The sequence below is a fragment of the Ambystoma mexicanum genome, chromosome 10 (genome assembly GCF_040938575.1).
Source record: "Ambystoma mexicanum isolate Mex_15411 chromosome 10, UKY_AmexF1_1, whole genome shotgun sequence".
Lineage (NCBI taxonomy): Eukaryota > Metazoa > Chordata > Amphibia > Caudata > Ambystomatidae > Ambystoma > Ambystoma mexicanum.
The window spans coordinates 1,581,588,619-1,581,602,346 of record NC_090932.1 but is presented as its reverse complement, the minus strand read 5'-3'; the positions used below and the strand labels follow the sequence as shown (position 1 = coordinate 1,581,602,346).

The window sequence follows — 13,728 nt, the reverse complement described above, 5'->3', positions numbered from 1 at the left end:
GCGTTTGTAGAGCGCTCCAAGCCCACCAGAGTTTGTGGAACGTGTCCTACATGTTTTCATCACAATTCATGCATGCCATGTCGTATTACATGTACACACATGGGTCGTGTTCAGCTGTCAGGCGCTTTGGGCTCATTACGAGCTGAGCAGACTTTTTTTGAAGAAATAACACCAGCGGTAAATACCACCTCCGCCCGTCTGCCCCATTCAAAGTTTACCAATGGCAGAGGCGGTATTTCTGGAATGCCTCTGGTGGCATTCCAGAAATGCCTCCTAGGCCCAGTGGTAGCCTGGGAAGTATTTTTTAAAAATGAACGTCGATTCCAGCCTTCAATCTGATGGTGGAGATGGCAGCGCTAATGAAAATGTTTAATGCAGAAAAGTGACACTGCTGACCCTTACACGGATTGCAATGGTAAAGTGAGAGGGGTGCATCAAGCTGGTAAGATAGCTCAGTGGGTTGAGCGCTCACTGCTGTGATCTGTGTGTGATCTACAGGTCGCTGGTTTGAATCCCAGCAAGGACACCAGTTGGGGGATAATTGTATGTAGATATGTTCACTGTACAGTGCTTTAGCGAAAGCGCTATATAAATAAATCACTTTCAAGATGCATATCTTTTCACTGCCTTATCCATCTGTATAGCAAAACGTGTTTTTAGGGTAATGTGTGATTTATACCGACACCCCTCAGGTGAAAGTAAAAAATAGGCACACTTTGGCAAAAATCTGCAAAGAACTTTTCCTCTGGTGGATTGTTGCCAATATCTGCCTACTTCTAATTACTGCTAGCATGGAATGCGGTGGAGAGTGATTCCAATGTTATTATACAAATACCACGGGGAATTAGCGTTACCTCTGTGATGAAATGACTACTGAGTTACAGGAGTACAGCAATGAGTAGTGATTACAAAAAACTCCCACTCAGCCCGACGCTATTACTAAACCAGCAGTGATCCCAATCATAAAGGTGAAACGGCACAGCCCCACGTGCATACCTCCTTCTCCTCTTTTGGTAACACGGGCCAAGTTCAGGCTACACTCTTCAGGAGGATGTGAGCTATGATAGAAGCATTCAAACATGAATAGCACTATGGCAAAAAAAGTTATTTAAAAATCAAACAAAAAATACAAAACACATCAATAAAAATGCTAACAACCCACAGTTGTAAAAGAAGACATAGAACATGGAGACGTTAGGATGAAAGAGGCATTCTGGGTCTGAAGACAGGGGTAGACAGGCAATCGTATCTGCAGTCATCTTGAAGTTCAAGGGATTTGTCTTTAAAAGGTAAATAGTTGGGGCTTAAATGCCTCCATGGCTCTTAAAACCGGGGCAGGGGTACAGAACCTCTATCAGTAGTCCCTTTCTTTTCTTCTTGGATGGTATCAAGCCTGACTTTTAGGAGCTTTCCACTGGTTCGAGTTGCCACTGAGGTGGTCGAGTCGTGATCCCAGTGGTTCGAGTCAGTGTCAAGACGGTGGAGTCGGTTTGACGCAGTCCATCGATGTGCTGCAGTCCTGTAGCCTTGGTCGTCTCAAATCGGCTGAAGAACAGGCAGGAGATGGTTGAGTTGGTGGTCCGAAGCAGTCAAGTCAGTTTGATTAGCCCCAGGTGATGCAATGCGGTTCTGAAGTGGCAATCAGTTTCACGATGGCTGGAGCATCGGCTCTTTGAAAAACCTATCCTGCCACTTTCCTCTCCCCGCAATGGACACAGTCACTTTTGACCTCATCTACAGCCCACCCAAGTACAACACCTCCTTGATCAAAGACTTCACAGACTTGTCCATGTCTCTCATGCATGCCAACATCTTCCTCAGCAACTTCGGCATCCCTGTCAACCCAGCAACTAAGTCAATGATGGAGTCTTCCAGCACTGCTGATGCAACATCGCCTGCTGTCTGCAGTGTCTTAGACCAATAGCCTTTGCCGCTGCCAAGCAGCACTGTATCATGAGAATCCGCTGCTCTTTGACATCACCAAAGCATGGCACTGAAAGTGACCAGAGTCCCGGTTCACTGTCAAAAAGCTTAGCTCTATGCTTTTCAGCCCCAAAGACATGAACATAAGGTACGTGAAGAGGCCCTGGCCCACTGGTATGCCTTAAAGAACCATAGTGCCTTTTAAGCCCTCTTCTCTACCCTTTAAAACAAACCTTCACAAGCTTCACATTTTGCTGCTGAAATACTTGCCTGAGTGCCTCTTAAGTTTAAAGTCTGTGTTTTCCATGTTTTCCCCTGACCGGGGACAGTAATATTTTAACATTTGAAGCTTACATTTGTCATGGAATGAAATACTACTGTTTCCTTAATTATTTAACTGAACACTTAATTCTGCTTTAACAAAATAATGAATTGCATAGCAAGCGCACTCATGTATGCCAAAACACGGTATTCCCTTAAGTGTTGTTTTGCTTAATTTGTGGGGGTGTTTGCCAGGGCTCAGCCCTGGCACTTATTTCTGAGCCCAGGCACTTATTATCTCAGACTCAGATTGATTATGAAGTAATGATAGCCAGAGCATCCACAAACCCCAAGGAGCAGGTGCGAGCTGTAGTTTAACCCCAAATCAGTCCACACTGTGGGGAGCAGCTGTGGGTGGTGGAAGCAATGTTGGGGAACTTCCCGCCCACAGTGTCACAGGAGTGCTAGCAAATATTTGAGCCCTGGCACTTATTTTCTTACAAATTAAGCCCCAGGCTTAGTGCTTAAAGCTGCCCAGAAGAAAAACTAGCAGGTGACAGATTGTTTATGTTTTGTTATGTAAGATTGTGTTTGTTTAATGTATATACAAAGCCGATTGGCTGGGAGTATGTTAAATAAATAAAGATTATTCAGCAGGAGTGAACTAGCCCCCAGTGACCTTTGTTACTGCACACTGCCAGGCAGGGTGGGCTCTGTATTCACGTTGGTAGCGCGCATCTATGGTGAAGACCACTGCGCCCCTACTCCACCCAGGAGTGGAGGCTCCTCAGACGCCACTCACCATTTTGGCTTACTGCACAAAAACCCAGACTCATTTAAAAGTGGAAAAGGTCGCTTTAATGTGACAGGCCAAAGCTTACAATCAAACGCTTAACTGGCTCCATGGCCTAACAAACTAAAGAAATATTTTAACCACCAATTAAATAAATTAAACATTTTCATTTTCCCCCAACAATTAAATAATTAAATAACCCAATTCCTCCCTAATGATCCCTTGGATCCTACCGTCTCCTTGCCCCTTTTCCAGGTGTCCCGCTTTCTCCCAGGGGCCATGCCCCTCCAGGCTCAATACCTGTTCCCCCGGGGTGACCTGCTTGTGCAAACAGCGCCACCCCATCCTTTCCCGTGTCATTCCCCCATTGTGCTTCCCTCCCCCTACATCAAAAGGGGCCATGCCCCCGGCGCCCGACCCACCTCAACACCCTTCAAACTCCCCTCTACACCAAACTCCCCCTTTCCGATGACCTGCAGCCAGCCTGACCTGCCACATCAGCAACATATATTACACACACTTTCACAATGCCCTGACCTGTCACACAAAACTACCAAACCCTACCCCCCTAACAGACCCCAAAACTCATAAACTCGCCATGTCATCTAAAAAACCCCCTGCATAATCCCATGAACAATGGACCCCCCCATATTACATAACCAGACACTACCCTAAACGAAAATGAAAGGGGTGGGAGGGCGGGACAATCATCAAGTCCTGACCGTCGCCTGCCTCCCGAACCTTCCCTGAGCCCTTAAATACCCCCCCAGGAGGCGCTCTGCCCCCAGCCACTCGCTGGCCATGTGCAGCGCCAAAAACTCCCCGGGGGGAAACGCTTCGCGTTCCCCCCGGTGCCCCCCTTTTGGCTTACTGCACAAAAACCCAGACTCATTTAAAAGTGGAAAAGGGCGCTTTAATGTGACAGGCCAAAGCTTACAATCAAACGCTTAACTGGCTCCATGGCCTAACAAAATAAATAAATATTTTAACCACCAATTAAATAAATTAAACATTTTCATTTTCCCCCAACAATTAAATAATTAAATAACCCAATTCCTCCCTAATGATCCCTTGGATCCTACCGTGTCCTTGCCCCTTTTCCAGGCGTCCCGCTTTCTCCCAGGGGCCATGCCCCTCCAGGCTCAATACCTGTTCCCCCGGGGTGACCTGCTTGTGCAAACAGCGCCACCCCATCCTTTCCCGTGTCATTCCCCCATTGTGCTTCCCTCCCCCCACATCAAAAGGAGCCATGCCCCCGGCACCAGAAAAACCCTCCCCCGAGGAGTTCTTTCTGCCCCACCCCCCCCAAACTTTTCTACCTCAAACCTTTTACCCAGTCTCCCAGCCCAGAACCTAAGAAGAGCCACACCCGTATCCCTAACCAGATCATTTTCCCCAGCAAAACGAATCCCCCCCATCTGTAGGCCCATAGCTTTCCCTCCCCCCAGCCAACATAGGAAGCAACTAATCCCAGCACCAGCCCCCCAAACCCGGACATTTTACCACAACATCTTTATAGTTGCACACCAGTTGCATGCCAACAACCCTTTTCTCAGCTTCTTTCCCCGCCCACTTAACCTAGAATGTCCCAAAAAACAGATTTTTTGACATCTGACCGGACCTCCTAGCAGCATCTGAAAAAGAAATTACAAAATCACTTACAAATCAACAACCTCCTAATAAATGCAACACTCTTGCTACCTACTGAAAAAATTCTATAAAGACCTTCCGTTTGCCCCGGTCCCTGACATACCCTTTGTATCTCCCTTACTCCCAGCGTCCCAACCTTTTCACCTACTCCTCTTAATAGCCCAGCCTGCTACTTTCAGATGATGCACCCCTCCTGAATGAATGAGTTCCAACCTCCTAACCTTTCCCACACCACTAGTAACACCTCCTCAGTACCCTATCCTCTCTGGCCATCTCCTTAACCTTCTCTGTAAACACCTCAGGTCTTCTCCTACTTTCCCCCAATATTTCGCCCCTTTCCCTAACCTTTATACAATACACCTAAACCCACTTAGACCCCCTCTTTCCTCTAAACTATTACCCCCCTGCTCCCCCTTTGCCCCCCCACCTTCCATCACCTTATTAGTATTGGCCCTGCGTTGCCCCGCCCTGCACCGGGGGCCCACGTGCACCCCCGTCCATGCAGGCCCTTTGCTTTATTGCTCCTCCCGCCACTGCACCAGGGGCCAAACCTGCACCCCCGTCCATGCAGTCCCTTCCTTATCACTCATTTCCAAGATCCTTGCGTCCATTACCACCTGTTTACCCCTGCACCAGGGGCCCTAGTGCATCCCCGTCCATGCAGGCCCCTTTTCTTCCTTACTCCTCTCCACCGCTGCACCAGGGGCCAAACCTGTGCCCCCGTCCATGCAGTCCATTCCACATAAATTCCTCTTCCAGCACCTTGCTTCGTTGCTCCACTTCTTTCCCCCAGCTGCACCAGGGGCCCTCGTGCACCCCCGTCCATGCAGACCCAGCTCATCACTTCCCCTAGCTGCACCAGAGGTGCTCCCGCACCTCCGTCCATGCAGCCTGAAGCTTACTCACCTTGTCGTGCGGCAAGCGTGAGAGCTTCGCCACCGTCGTCCATGCCCTCTAAACGACGGCCACCGCCCATTAACAATTTCCACAGTTACAACCCCCCTGCGGCCCTCCCCTACCTACGCTTCTTCCTCCTCACCCTTCTCCTACCCCCTTTAAGTCACCCCCAAAACCTTTCATCAAACCTTGTGCCCCCCCATCCTTTTACGTTAAACTGAGCCCAAACTACCAGCACACCCCAATTTACCTGGCAAGCGGTCCTTCCCCCCACCTCCTTGCCCCGCTCCTCGCCCTGCCCACTGTCCCCTGCCTGAAAACAATCTGTAACTGGATGCCGACCCGCACACTTGCTGCACTCGTGTTTAAATTTGCACATCCACCTCGTGCAGCCTTCTTTATTGAACGCCCAACATGCTGTCGAGGGCTGTCCTCCGCCTCCTCCCCCCACCCCCTCATGGGTGGGGCGACCAAGAAAGGGCCGGTAAGGCACAGGCAGCCCACTTGCTGTGTGCAATGTCGGGGCAGGCCTCGTTGGAGCCATCCATTGCAGCCAAAGATCCATGTCTATCTCCCCCCAGACCGCCTGACTGTCCTCCGCCATTCTCGCTCTGAATTCCTCATCATAGCGTACCCAGGCAAAACCCCCACAACTCGTGAAAGCCTTCCTAATTACGTCCATATATTTAAGCAGGGCGACGCAACACTCCGGGAATTTTTCACAGTACACACTGGCATAAATGCTAAACGCCGACGTCCAATTCTCAATAGTCACCGGGACCCTTGGGCGTGAAGCCAGTTCCCTCTCTTCCTCCTTAGACCCCTCCTTTGCTCTCACTTCCCTATGGAGCAATTTAAAGACCTCCACAAATTCCCCCGCCTGAATCTTCTCCCTGGCCGCTGCCATCAAGTGCGCCCCCAATGGTTTTGTTATCCCCATGTATGGCAATTTCTTCTCCTTTCCTTTTACTTCCACCTCTTTATCTTTACCAGCCTTTACCTCGAGCCCCAATGGCTCCACCACTTTGTCTGTTTGGACCTCCACTGAGCAAATGTTCTTCTCAACCCCCTCGGCTCCAATGGCCTGCACACCAACCTCCTTCATCACACCTTGAAAACCAGCCCGTTCATCCCCTAACCACCTATTTGTAACCCCTCTCTGCCATGCAGATGACCATTCCCTTTCCCGCTCACCTCTTTCCACGCCTGCCACCTGCGGCCTGGCATCCACACAGGTGCTCCTCCTCACCATTCTTAGAGGGCTCCTGCTGCGGGGACAAAACATGTCAGCACAATCACCCAGCCAATAATTCCCTTGACCCCTTTCACCCCGACCACCCTGCACTTCCCTTTCCCTATCCCACCTTGAACTTCTTCTCTCCTCAACCCTTTCCCTTTCCGCCCTGTAATCTTCAAATTCCCATTGCCCCCCGTATTCCTCCCAACCAACTTCATCACCCCTTAAATACCATTGAGGATGCGAGCTCATGCCCGAGATGATTTGCTGATCTTCTTGCGAGCCCGGGGCGTCCGCCCCGCCACTCCCCTGACGTCTTCTCGGCGGGGTTGTGGGAACCTCTGCCTGGTCCTCTTCTCTTGGGCGAGGCGTTCCGACCTCCACCCTGAAATCCTCGTTGCTAGGGGCTGTGCTGTGCCCTCTAGGCTCTCCTTGCGTTGACCGAGGAGGGGCCGTACCGAAACCCTCACCCTCCACCTGGACAGCGGGGGCTGCGCAGCGCCCTCCGCCCCCACTCCTCCTACCCGGGGGGGCCGTTCCACGCCCTGCCCTACCCTCCTCAATTGACGGGGACCTCTCCCTCCTTCTCCCACCTGCGCTCTTCTGCAGGTATTTACCCCCTCTTCCCCTCTGCCCTGACACCCCCTCTGCGCCCCACCCCTGCCCCTACTGGTGTTCCTTCGGTCCCTAACTTCTCGAGCGTTCCCCTCTTCCCTAGAGCTATCATACCCTTCCTCCCTCCCTGGCTGCCCCCCCGACCTCCTTAAACCCCCATCCGCCCTCTTGTCTATCTCCCTCCTCATCTTCCTGCCCCTGGATTCCCAAATCTCCCCTCTCCCTGCTGTAGGGGTGCAAGCCACCACCGCCACCAACGCACTGTCTGCCGCCGCTCTACGCTGCGGCCGGCCCCCACCACTCTCCTCCTCTCCGGTAACTTCCCCTACCGCCCCTTCCAATTGGGCTTTAGTTGCCCTGCTAATGATTTCCAGGGCCTTCTTCAAGGCCCCAGCATCCACCAGCCCCTTCTTGCTTGCCCCCCGGCCTGTCATTGTGCACACTAATCCGCGTGTGCCCAAAAATATGCCCCTTAAAATCCAACTACGTACTCTACGCCCCCGAGCCGGGACCTACCCGTGGACTAGCACCCTTGGCCCTGCGCAACCCTGACACTAAATTATACAGCCCCCCAGAACCAAAAACACACCTTGTGTGATAACCCGTAAAACAACCTCTCTAATATTGATAATTAATAAAAAGAAAAAATTAACCCAAAATATCCTTCCCTAATTAGCTTTTATTACTGGTATTGTCACTATTATGCTTTCCTTATGCTAATTTGCAAAATCTATAAAAATATATATATTTTTTTTTTAAACAACCCTAATGAACTAAAATTTATCCTAGAACCCCCTCCCTCCTTACTACCTAGTCAAAAACCCAGAAGAGGGAGCCCACCAAAACACTATAAGAACAAGCACTAATTAGTGCTTGCTAACGGCAGTGCACACTGCCCCCTGGCAGTGCCAAAACAGCACCGCACTTCACACACACACGAGGGACACGGCCCCTTTAAGTGCGCTGCCCTGCCCCCTTTATTTACGAGCGCTGCTACGCGCCACCCGAACCGAGAACAAACGTTCGCTAACAGAGGGAAATCCCACTGAGGAGCCGCGGAAAAGCCGCTGCTGCTCCGCTCCCACCCAGGCCCTAAAACCCACACGCACAGCCGGCCCGCGCACGGATGCCGTATTCCCCCCAAATCCCCGCCGAAAACCACGGAGCCCTCACGCCCCCCGCTCACGGGATACCCCCGGCGTGTACACGGAAGCCCGGAGACACGGTAAGATGCGAGGGGTGTCTTATCTACGGCACCCCTCCTACACAAAACTCCTAAAACAACGTAAACGAATTTGTTATTATTATTTTTTTTTTTTTTAAACAAAACCTAACCGCCCTCCTCTTATCCTATTCCCCCACCTCACCTGCTCTAACTCGCCACCTAGGCCCCAGGCACTACAGGGAAGGCTCAGGAGCGGGCAACAGGACTTGACAATCATCAAGTCCTGACCGTCGCCTGCCTCCCGAACCTTCCCTGAGCCCTTAAATACCCCCCCAGGAGGCGCTCTTCCCCACGGCCACTCGCTGGCCATGTGCAGCGCCAAAAACTCCCCAGGGGGAAACGCTTCGCGTTCCCCCCGGGGCCCCCCTTGTGTTTGTGTGAGGCTGGTAGCTTGTTCTGTTCTTTTTTTGGGATTCGCTTACCTATCTTCTTGTCTTTCCTGTATTTGTTTCCCAGTCTTTGTATAGACATTTATTTATTTTTGTATTTATTTGTAGCACACATGACCCGCAGGTACCTAGGCGCTTGTTTCATTGTGGAAGGGCAGGATATGTATAACGCGCTCGTGCGCCTGTCCGGGATTAGAACCTGTGCTTGCTCAGCGTGGTCTTGCTTCCAAGACCTGCGCGTTGCCACAGAGCTATCCTCCCTTCCCATTGTTTAGGTCAGTTCATCGGTACTTCGGGACCTCTATATTTTGGGCCATTACTCAAGGCAGTGAGGTTTTCTGTGACTGGCTTTTTTCCCCATGGTGGGTCCTTTCCTTGGAGTCACCCTCAGGGGCGTTGCTAGCTAAGGGGGCTATAGCCCCTGATCTTTTGGTTGTAGCCCCGGATAGAATCTCAGGAGCGACAGCCAAAAGACTAGCTAGCCCCCAGTCCCAACAGTTCCGACATCAGCTTAGCCCCGGTTCTTTTCCAGACCTAGCAACTCCCCTGGTCACCCTGCCTCCTGTTTCACTTCGGGAACCAAGGTGGCTGATAGGATGCAACGGACTCCTGTGTCCCTCAGGAAGGAAAGATGAACCCGCCAAGTAATTGCCCGAGGATCAAGTGAAAGACCCGAGGGAAGCAAGGACCATTAACGTGGACCCCGGCACCAATGCCTAACAGCAAAGCCCATGACCTCCTGGTCATAGCTATTAGCATCCCGGCATGTTATTAGGGGTGGCAACAGCTTTTTTAACTGGATCGCTGTCTTGTCCATCACCGGGCTCAGATTGAGGGCCCATAATATTTGGTAACACCCATGATTTGAGCCCTCTGATTGGCTGCGGGCCAATTTGACATCTCCTTCAGGGTGCTAATGATAGATAAAATGTTTATTGCTACCCTTCACTCCCCTAATAAATATATAATAGAACCTCTTTCATGTATGACTAAAGTATTATTAGATCATTAGAATGTGTGTACTGCAAGGACAGGTAGTACACCAATTCTACCACTAGGTGGCACTGTTATTTTGTTATTTTCACAGAAGGAAGAAAAATTCTGTGTCTGATTTGCTTGCAGACTTCTCTTCTCTATTGTTGATGTTTTGATTTATGCAAGAATGGATGATTGCATACCAGTGTTTCATTAGCACATCTAGTCAAATAAGTGAAAGTGCCAATTGAGTTTGCTGATGAATTTTCCAGAAAAAGCATCAGCTTCACACACTATATATATATATATATATATATATATATATATATATATATATATATATATATATATATATATATATATATATATATATATATAGTGCGGCTTCACACTGTAGTTAAATTGAGAATCAAGCACCATAGGAAACCCGAAAATTGATATGCTTATAACGTTTCACAGGCATGACGGATTTGGCTGAAAGCCTGCAGACAAAATTGCACTCAAACCGCTGGACTGAACTGAACTGAACCAAGTACGAAACAACTTGGGCACAAAGCATTGACTTGATTTCCAGGGGCATAGGGGCTGGGGTGATTGCGCCAGTAGTTTTTGAAATATTTGCTGGAGAAGGGGTGCCACCTTCACCCAAAATTATAAGGATAGCTCCCATGGTGCTTTGCAGCCGATATGCTTTTCAGAAATGAAAAAGCTGCAATTTGTTTTTGTTTGATGCAAGAGATAACCGCGGTTATACCCGAGCTACCCGAATCGGACAAGGTATAAAAATGCCATTTTGATGAGGAGAAACAATGCAATGGCATCCGCCTAGAGGTGGGGGAGAGGGCACCATGTGAAATTAGGGAGATCGAGGTGGGCTAGGAAAGAAGTTAAGATCAAACATGTTTTCTTGTAGCCGGAGTCATTCGGACATTGCCCAAAGCCATGGCCAGTGGCACATAAAAAAGCAATGGTATAACAAAACCCTTGAAATTCACTGGAAAAAAACGTTAAAGTTTAGTTAAGTTGACCAGATTCATTGCAACAAATCTCTTAAAATGTAGCAGATGTGGGAAGTCACGAGCAGCTAAGTCTGCGCGTTCCCGTTTCAAAGCCCATGAGCACATACATATGGTTAAGGTGGCTTTAGCTGAATTTCAGGGGCTTTGTTGCGTTAAATTCTCAATTTAACGTCCCTACAACTAATGTTTTTTCCTTGAATGTCAAGGGTTTTGTTATTCCGTAGATTTTTAGATCGCTTCCAGACCACAAGCATGTTGTTCGGCCATGGTCAGTCGGCACGGCGGAACACTACCACACCACTAGCCATGCCCTTCGGCCATGGCTGATGGGCATGGCCACTCTACATTTTAAAACACTTGCAACCCATCGCTCAAAGACGTTCATCAATCACAAACTGATTCTGTCCTGTTTTGACAGTGGTATTGTTATGTATAAAAGATTGCAGGTTTTTAGAACTCACAAAGCTTTTTAGGCAATGCTCAGTGAGATTACATTATTTGCCAATGAGCACATACTTTGGTTAAGCAGCATGCTCCAAGCCCATTGTTTTATTGCGGTCACCTGGTGACTGTTGTGATACATCGCACAACCTCAACTAACCACATTTAAGCAGCACGGAAACTGGAAATAAATGACCTTGGTAAACAAAATTCAAATACGAAACAAGTGTTTTTGGTCTTTTGGGTAAGTGTCTGCACTGGGAACATGACAACCTGAGTAAACTCCTGGTAGCCAAATACTTGAGCACACTTGCCAACCAAAAAGAAAAACAATGTGTTGCGTCCACCTTCTGAAAAAAAGTTACGCTCTTCACCCACATGTGTCCTTTACTTGTGCCCTGAAAATCAGCCACAATCAGGGGAGAATAACTAAACCAGGGTCCAAGATTACATAATCTCTTTCCACATTGTGAGAAAATGATCATGACTTACTTGCCCTCTCATTTCCCCTCGTCACCCTCATGTCTGGCTTTCAACAATACTCTGCTTTATAAAGGTAACTTGAAAAGTATACATTCCATAGTGTCACTCAAATATATAAATCCTTATTGAACTATGTTAGTCAAGAAGTGTACAAGTGTTGCATTATCCCCCCAATCTTGAATGAGAGACTACAAATACCAGAATGCAATTCAGCAAAAGTCCACAAAAATGGTCTCTGAGTGCAATACTTTCAAGGACTGATAGTAGCATGGTTTAAAAAAATAATGTGGATGCCGTGTGTTTTCTTAGTGTGTAATGATCTATTTTAAACTAAGAAAACACACTGTACCCGTGACAGTAACTGTCTCCCATCCATGCAGTAACCGGAACCAACACTGCTTAGCTTCAAAGTGAGAAAGGGGCCAGCCGCCTCACTCCATGTTGCTCTAAGCGGGCTTGTAACTTGACCTCACTTATGAGGCGACATGGCCCGAGAAGGCTGGCCCCTTCCTCACTTGGAACCTAATCCGTGTTGGTTCCCGCTACTGCATGGATGGAGGACCTGGGTCACCAGTGATTGTTCTCCCCCGATGTCACTGTAGCTGTAAAAATATCTTTTAAGAAAATGATGTATACAAGATTGCAGGATTTGAGAATGCACAATGTTTATAGTTAATACGATGTGCGATTAAATTATTTGCCAAGGATCACATACGTTGGTTAAGCAGCGTACTACAAGCCCCTTGTTTTATGGCCAATCTCTTGTTGAATTTTGTGATACATCACATGACCCCAACTAACCGCATTTAAGCAGCACGGAAAAGGGGCAAAAATGACCGGCTGATTTATTAACATATGTCCAGGTACTTTTTCCCCCATAGCGAAAAATCAAAAGCTGGCACCCATGAATATACACTCACTAAGTGAACATATATCATAAAGTGAAATATACAAATGTAGTTCAATTGACCTTCGCTTAGAAGAAACTGCACAAAATAAAATAGCATTGGACTTTATAAAAAAGTAATGAACACCAGAAAATGACCAGAGAGAGTAAATGTTCCAATTAATATGCTGGCAAAGTATTAAAGGTGCTCACCTTTTAAACCTAGCTATCTGTTGTGACGTTTTCCCTGGAAAACAAAATCCAAATATGAAACAAGTGCTTGTGATCTTGTGGGTGTGTCTGCACTGGGAACATGATAACCTGAGTAAAATCCTGGTAGCCACATACTTGAGAAGGCTTGCCAATTTCGAAAGAACCCAAAGGGATGTGGCTGCCTGCTGAAAAAAAGTTACGCTGTCCACCCACGTGTCCTTTACTTGTGCCCTGAAAAGTAGCCACAATCAGGGGCAAAACCCTGCACCAGTGTCCAGGATTGCGACCTCTCTTGTCATTTTATGGGCAAATAATAATGACTTTCTTGTCCCGCTAATCCTTTCCCCTTCTCACCCACATGTCTGGCTTTCAACAATAATCTGCTTTATAAAGATAACTTGAGAAGTACACATACCATAGTGTCACTCAAATATATAAATCCTCATAGACCTATGTTAGATAAAAAGTGTACAATTGTGGCATTATTCCCCCCATCTTAACTGGGAAACTACAAATACCAGAATTTTATTCAGCAAAAAGCAAATAAATGGTCCCAAAGTGCAATACTTTCAAGGACTGACTTTAGCACATTTAAAAGATAAATAATGTGAATGCCATGTGTTTTCTTAGTGTGTTATGAGATATTTAAAACTAAGAAAACACACGGCATCTGGCACTGTGGACAATCTCCCATACATGCAGTAACCGCAACTGATCCTGC

At 48.0% G+C, this 13,728-nt stretch overlaps 1 protein-coding gene across 1 annotated transcript in view; it reads left to right on the top strand.

Annotated features, from left to right (window-relative positions):
• The window catches only part of C10H22orf15 (chromosome 10 C22orf15 homolog), a 71,047-nt gene that overhangs the window by 691 nt on the left and 56,628 nt on the right, over nt 1-13,728 (top strand). The window lies entirely within an intron of this gene.